The sequence below is a fragment of the Chiloscyllium plagiosum genome, chromosome 9 (genome assembly GCF_004010195.1).
Source record: "Chiloscyllium plagiosum isolate BGI_BamShark_2017 chromosome 9, ASM401019v2, whole genome shotgun sequence".
Lineage (NCBI taxonomy): Eukaryota > Metazoa > Chordata > Chondrichthyes > Orectolobiformes > Hemiscylliidae > Chiloscyllium > Chiloscyllium plagiosum.
In genome coordinates, this window is record NC_057718.1 from 103619773 (window position 1) to 103627681 (window position 7909).

The following is a 7909-nucleotide window of genomic DNA, read 5'->3' on the forward strand; positions in this document are numbered from 1 at the left end:
GGAGGGGGGGCGGAACCTGTAACTGGAGTGGGTGTGATGGTGGGGGGAATGGGGGTGGAGTCATGAGCAGGGGTAGTGTTTCCCTCAGGGTTCTGGGGGGTGGGGATAGTGACAGTGGGGTGTGTGGGGGGCGTGTCAGCAGAATGCAGGTGAGTGGCGCTGATGGGGTCGGAGGTGGTGGTGACAGCGGCACTCACCTGATGAAGGAGCAGCGCTCTGAAAGCTAGTGCTTCCAAATAAACCTGTTGGACTGTAACCTGGTGTTGTGGGATTTTTATCCCTGGATACTGCCTGTGATCAACTAAGTAAAAACAATGACTGCAGATGCTGGAAAAGCACCACTCTAATCCAGATACTGTCTGTGATCTCCAGCATTGCTTGTTTTCAGGCGCAGGGGAGACTTCAGTGAGGGGTTCAAAATCATGAGATGTCTGGATAGAGTTGGGAGGGAGAGATTGTTCCAACTGACGGAAGGTTTGAGTCCGAGAGGGCGCCGATTTAAATAAATCAGTGAAAGAAGCGAAAGGGGTAGATGAAAAATACGTGGCGCATATAAGGTCAGCGTCTGCCGGGGAGTGTGGTGGAAACTTTAGAGACTGAGACTTTGAAAAGTCGCTCTCTCGCTGCAACATGCAATGTGTGAGATGTTCATTCAGAGAAACTGGCACTGACAAAACCCTCCTCTACTGTAACAATCCCGTAACAAACCTTTCCTGTACATTGTGGTCTTGAATCAATTCTCACTTCTCCGCCAAAGAACTTTGCTACTTTGACTGCAGCTGAGAATTCGTGGCTTTGCAAGTTGTTTTGCGACAGCAGTTCCTTTGATCTACTCAGAAAACAAGAAAGTGCAGCGCATTAACAATCCTCCAATCGAATCATAACAGGCGAAGGGGGAAAACAGGGCATTTGCCACAGAAGCTATAATTTCAGGTGTGTGATTGGCATTAAAGCAGTGTGAAAAAGCCAAGGATTAGTGCGATCCCATTCTTCAGGTACCAGCCCCATCTGCTGCCTGCAACACTCGAATTTTCACCTCGAGGTGAAAACTGAATGTAGCTATTGTAATTCACTGGGATCGGAGCTGCTAGCGAACAGGACAGGGCCATTTGTGAAATGTAAGGGTGAGTCTCACACCTCCGGACCTCCTGTTAATTGATCAGAGGGAGAGAGAGAGAGAGAGAGGCATGTGTGTAGGTGTGAAGAAATGTATTTGCTACCAAGATGAGATAGCCGGGACCTAAGCAGCAATGACAATGTCCCTCTTCACAATGCAGTCCAATCTAATTCCAGCCAGTCCTTGCTGGTTTTTCAGGTTTGCTATGAACCTAGCCCCCGCCAGGGACTCTTTTCAAACTTGCAAGGTAAAATCAGAGGCTTTACTTCCCTCAGGCAACATGCATTTTTCTAAAACCTCTCCATTTACCAACTAAGAAGTAATTCCATCTCAAATAAAACAGGATTTTGTTTACTTATATCACATCTCGGGTACTGCATGAAAAGGTCTCTTTCTGTAATTTCCCAGGTCTGTACAACCACCAAGATTACCGACAGCCCTTCTGTATAATCTAGGTAAGGGCTGATGAAGGGCTTTTGCCCGAAACGTCGATTTTCATGCTCCTCGGAAGCTACCTGAATTGCTGTGCTTTTCCAGCGCCACTCTAATCCCTTCTGTATAATCTCCCGAATCTGCTCCCATCTCAGTTGATCTGCTGCCGAAACCATCACCTTTGCCTTTGACATCTCCTCTCCTCCCTAGCCTCCCATCTCCCACCCCGCCCCTCCCCCGGGCCTGTATTATTTCACATTGATCTGTTACTCCCCGCTGTGCTCGCTGTCCGATATTGGCTCCTGGTCCAGCAACGGCACTATTCGCAAATTCCACCCTTTTCATAGCCTCAGTCTTTCCCATCTCTGTAATCTCTTCCAGCCCCACACAACATTACAGTATGGCTTCCTTCCAATCCTAACCTCTTGTGTACCCTTGCTTTGTATCTTGTGGCCACGTGTTTGGATTCGCTGTGGAATTTCCTCCAAAAACCTCTCCACCTCTCTCCCCTCCTTGAAGATGCTGTTTAAAAGCCACCCCCTGACACACCTGTCCCAATGTCTGTTTATGGAGTTCAGTGTCAAATTTTATCTGACGGATCGCTCCGCCCAAGGGCCTTTCCCTGTGCTCAAGGTGATACTGTATACACATACAGGTTGCGGTTGTTGTTCAAGTCACCCAGTGACCATATTTATGGCGCTCAATTCTCAATTTAGAAACAAGGCTGGGCATATTTAAATAGCTGACTTGAGAGTTAGCACCGTCAAGTTCTAAACCCAGTCGATGCTTAGCGAAACCAAACCCCTGCATGCTGATGGACAATTTTTTTCCCCAAATTCTTACTTCTTGATACAATTACTGCTCCCTCGCATCAACAAAATTAATTTCAAATCTTTTGGTCAAGCTGGAAGCTGTTGTTTGTCCTGTTGACAGAAACACTCTTACCGAGAGCACAGTCAGCACTAATATAGCATTACTGCACAGTGTATAGTCTGCACCGCTAGTGAGGGTGGGAACCAGCGAGGGGATATGAATCAGTTTCTTTCTGAGTCTGATTTAGATCTGTGTGATTTGCAGCTGTTTTAAAACTGGTAGCATGAGGTGTCCCCTTCTACTGCAGCAAGAGTAAACAAACTTGAGGCATTTACACAGCGCATTTAATAAGGAACAGCTGCAAACTCAATACACCAACTGAATTAGTCGCTGCTGTGTAAATGGGACTTTAATACCCCTATTTAACTGATTAAGTGTTAACTTCCCTAAGGATATAACCTCACTTTAATAGTTGTGGGACATTCTTCAAGGTAACTAAATTTGTCATAAAAAAACTGACGTGGAGGAAAAAAACGACTCAATTCATTCATCCACAATAGAGTAAGTCGTTTGAACAAAAAGAATATAACATTTCAACTTCTTAAGACCAGCATCAAAAATTAGCTATTAATTTTAATTTGCTTCAGTCTTGTTGCTGAGGACTTTTGATGCAAGAGGCAAGTGTCAGAGATTTGAATTGCAAGTTGACTTGAAGGAAGTTAGTGACTCTGGTAGTGTGAAGAGGGGAAAGTGAGGTCTGCAGATGCTGGAGATCAGAGATGGAAATGTGTTGCTGGAAAAGCGCAGCAGGTCAGGCAGCATCCAGGGAACAGGAGAATCGACGTTTCGGGCATTAGCCCTTCTTCAGGAATGGGGAACAAGTATGGTGGAGGTGCATACTGTAATCATGAATGTACTAGTACTTTTGCAAGGCAGGTAGAACAATCAGCTATCTACAGATTCTTTTAATAATCTAGTGCAAGCCTTACACGGATGCTCTCTTGATGCAGTGATAACTTCGGACGGATTCTGAGAATTACCAGTAGCCTAGGCAAGCGTATCTCTAAAGCTCTTTGATATAGAGTCATAGAGTCATAGAGCATGGAAACAGACCCTTCAGTCCAACCCATCCGTGCCGACCAGATATCGCAACCCAATCTAGTCCCACCTGCCAGCACCCAGCCCATATCTCTCCAAACCCTTCCTATTCATATACCCATCCAAATGCCTCTTAAATGTTGCAATTGTACCACCCTCCACCACATCCTCTGACAGCTCATTCCATACACGTACCACCCTCTGTGTGAAAACGTTGCCCCTTAGGTCTCTTTTATACCTTTCCCCTCTCACCCTAAACCTATGCCCTCTGGTTCTGGACTCCCCAACCCCAGGGAAACGACTTTGTCTATTTATCCTATCCATACCCCTCATAATTTTGTAAACCTCTATAAGGTCACCCCTCAGCCTCCGACGCTCCAGGGAAAACAGCCCCAGCCTGTTCAGCCTCTCCCTGTAGCTCAGATCCTCCAACCCTGGCAACATCCTTGTAAATCGTTTCGGAGTATCTATTGTATTTCTTCAAAATTAGAGATTCCAGTTTAATTTTCCTTTTTTTTAAGAAAAAATCTCAGGTCAACAGCAAAGATGTATATTTGCACAGTACCTTTGGTAAAATGTTAGTATAGTCCCGGGTGGATTCGCCCAGGTATAATTATCAGACAGAATTTGGCATCAAGCCATACAAGGAGTCCTTAGGTCAAGTCAAGAAAAGCTTGATCAAAAAAGGAGGTACCAGGGAGCCAGTTTATGGAGGGGGTTTCATTCCTCTGTTTGAGGATGGGGATGGAGGGGATCAGCCCAATGGTGGTGTGTAAAATATTGATAAGTTCAAGAGCCTGGGTTCCACAGGTGGTAGGCACCTTCTCACTGCAGTTGACAATTTGTGGACTCAGTGTTAACAAGCTATTGAACTGCAAACGGCATCACTGTGAGATTGATCTTTTCTCCTCTGAGTCTTCCGCAGGACCTCTGCTTTCCTCTTTGACTCATTATGTGTCAATCTAAAACACATTCTGATCGGACTGTTTCTTCTGAGTACATGCACAGTGGTACCAGGTTTTCAATGCTCACACCTCCATTATCGAGTGGAGTTCCGGGAAGTGAGTAAAGATTAGTTTGTGGTTTACTTGGTTGAACCACAAACCACATTCAACAAGTGAGATGCCGAGGAAGCAGATTATTTTATTTCAAAGATTCTCCCTCCCTTGCAGGGGACTTATCCAATACTTTCATTGCTTTTGTTAGTTTAGCAAAGTTGTAAACACATTCGTTGTACTTACATTTGCCACTTCATTATTATTATCAACATTTTCGAAGTTACCATTGACCAGAGACTGAACTGGGATCAGCCATATAAACATAGGGACTATAATAGCAGCTCAGACACTTGGGATACTGCAGCAAGGAGGAGAAAGTGAGGACTGCAAATGCTGGAGATCAGAGCTTAAAACAGTGTTGCTGGAAAAGCGCTGCAGGCCAGGCAGCATCAAAAGAACAGGAGAATCGACGTTTCGGGCATAAGCCCTTCTTCAGTATTCAGAAATACTGCAGCAAGTAAGTTCCAAAACCTGTCCACATCCACAAAGCACAAGTCAGGAGTGTTAAGGAATACTCCCCACTTGACTGGATGGGTACAGGAACTCTATCTCGCTTCCATCCGTATCGCTGCATCAAAATCCTGGAACTCCTTCTCTATCAGCACTGTGGGCGCCCTACTCTCCAAGAACTGCTGCTCACCACCAGCTTCTCCTGGACAACTGGAGATGGGCAATAAATGCTGGCTCAGCCAGCGACACACACCTCCTCTGAAAAAACATTACTAATAGTCAAAAGTGGAATCTTTCTTAAGTGTCAACCATTTCAAAGAGAGCAGTGATGAATGTCTGAAGTAGAATCATAGAATTTTACAGTACAAAAGGAGACTATTCTGCCCCTCATGTTTATATCAGCTCCCAAAAGAGCTACCCAGCTTGTTCCATACTCCAGTCTTATCTCCATAGCTAGGTGGAGGTGGGTACTGCAGATGCTGGACATCAGAGTGAAGACTAGAGTGGTGCTGGAAAAGCACAACAGGTCAGGCAGCATCTGTGGAGCAGGAAAATCAACAAAAGGCAAAAATCTTTCATCAGGAATATCTCCATAGCTGTCTAAATTCATCACTTGCACGACTTTGCCATTAATTTTAAAGAATGTTCTATTTAACCCCCAACCTCTGTTCTGTGCACAGACGTACTTCTTGGGGCTTGCAAGATATAAATGAAAGTTTAGACAATTAAATATGTGATGACTACAATACACTGAAATTAAACGTGTGGTTAAAACAAAAACAGGAGTCCCTCATGAGAAAGAAAGCAGCAATAAACCTTGACTGAACAATGCATTGTCATGGATTTATATAATGTAATACCATAATCACCACATACTTTCAGGGAAAATAAATCTAAGAACAGCTACAATTAAATAAATAAGTAAATAAAATGAATTGGTTTTGATTAAAAAGGAAGCTAGATTGAAATCCACTGAGCACATTAGGCAAATGAGATGCTCAATTTTAAACTTCTTATTTTTCTTTTCAAACTTATCCAGGATATTGCCCTCATCTCTGTAAGCTCCTTCAGTCCTATGCCCCTCTGAGTTATCGGTGCTTCTTCAATTTTGACCTCATGTTCTTGTCATCTCCTCTCCTTGTTCCTCAGGATTGAGACATAGGTTTCGATTGGATTGATCCATGCTTCTGGGAGAAGCTCAATCGTGGTTTGTCATGGCCTTCGGCAGGATGACTGACCAGGAGACTCTCCCGTTCTTACTGCCTGGTATAAGGGACATTGAAAGGATTTACAAACTGACTGTCAACTTGTTTAGTTACATTATAACCCACTAGGACAGGAGTGGACACAGGCAACCTCACAAGCTTCAAACGAATGCCATAACATTTATGACAATGGGACAATTGCTAGAAAGTGGGATTTAATCATTTTGTTGGTGCAGTCCTGATTGGCCAAAGGTTCTCCTCTGCACTGTATAATTTTCCATCACTAACAGGTCCTGGAGTGGAACTTGAACCCAGACTTTTGGAAGCAGGGATTGGGATGTTAGCCATTGCATCACAAGTTCCTTTCCTCATGTGTTTCCCCAGATTAGAATGATTCAATTCACTTTTGACAACAATGTCTTCAGTTGCCTGGTTCCTGAACCCAGGAATTTCCTCTGTATTTGGCTCAAGTGCCGCTTGCTCCAGTGTTGGGGAATAACATCTCTGAATGGGTTGATTACAAAATATCTCCCACTTTAACCTTCTCCATCTCTCTATTGCGCTGTGCAGTGAAGGATGGGATTGATATTCACATGATAGCTACTAAAATTGCTATTGCCCTTACTAGACCATAGAGCTGCTCTGTCAGTAAAGAGAGAGAGAGAGAGAGACAACTGTGTAGTAATTGGAATGAAGTCAGCCAGGTGGGGATCTCATAAAGTATGAGTTCCCTGATTGGGGCAGTTAACCTGGTCCAATTAGGGAGCTCTGGCTGAAAGATATAAACAAGAGCATCAGGGGTTCTGTTCACTCTGAGAGCTGGTTCGGTATCATGTACTATGCTCATGTAAATAAAAGGTGACTTGGTGACGGGATACTGGACTTTGTGGTGTTATTTCAGGTTGGTTTAAACTGAGGGTCACCATGCCTTGGGTATGGGGAAAGGTTGAAAAAGAGAGTCCTTCATTGTAACTTCAGCCAGTGTGGGGCTTGAACCCATGCTGTTAGCATTACTTTACATTGTAAACCAGCCAGTTAAGCTAACTAATCCCCAAGCACGCACTGTAAAGGTGACTTGCTGACAACATTGTTATGAGGGCTGCAATGACAGCAGTGCAGAGTAAAATTCCAATTACAAATTGTCCTCCTCACAATTTGCCGTGTTTTTGCAATAGCGATTGTGCACAGCCTTTTGTTATTTCTGAATACACAATGTTAGATTCATTATAAATTAACAAAATATCAGTTAAAAGCATGCACTTCATTTGAAAATCCTGACTGACCCCTATAATATCATTTATCTGTAAGAGCTTTGCAACTGGATCTGTACTGAACTTAGAACCACGTTCCAGCTACAGATTTTTCTATTAACCTTGTGATTGTTGAAAAAAATGTATTTTTAGCTTTTGCACTTCAAAAAACTATATTTCTTTCCTTCCTTCCAATGACAAATAAAGCAAAATCTAGAAGAATGTGGAGAATTCGAGATCTTTAACAATTTAAAATACAATTACCATCCAGTTAAATCTGGTTCAATATACAGGTGTTGACAAAATATAAATGTCCAACCTACAAACATATTAATGTTAATTTTAAGGATCTGACAGGTGAAAATTTGCTTCCACGGGATGGATATTTTATACTATACTGCATGGTGTTCCCATTTGAGGACAAATCGACTTACTCAGGAATGGATCCCGCTTGTAACCAGCGGACTACTCCTGACTGTGAAATCA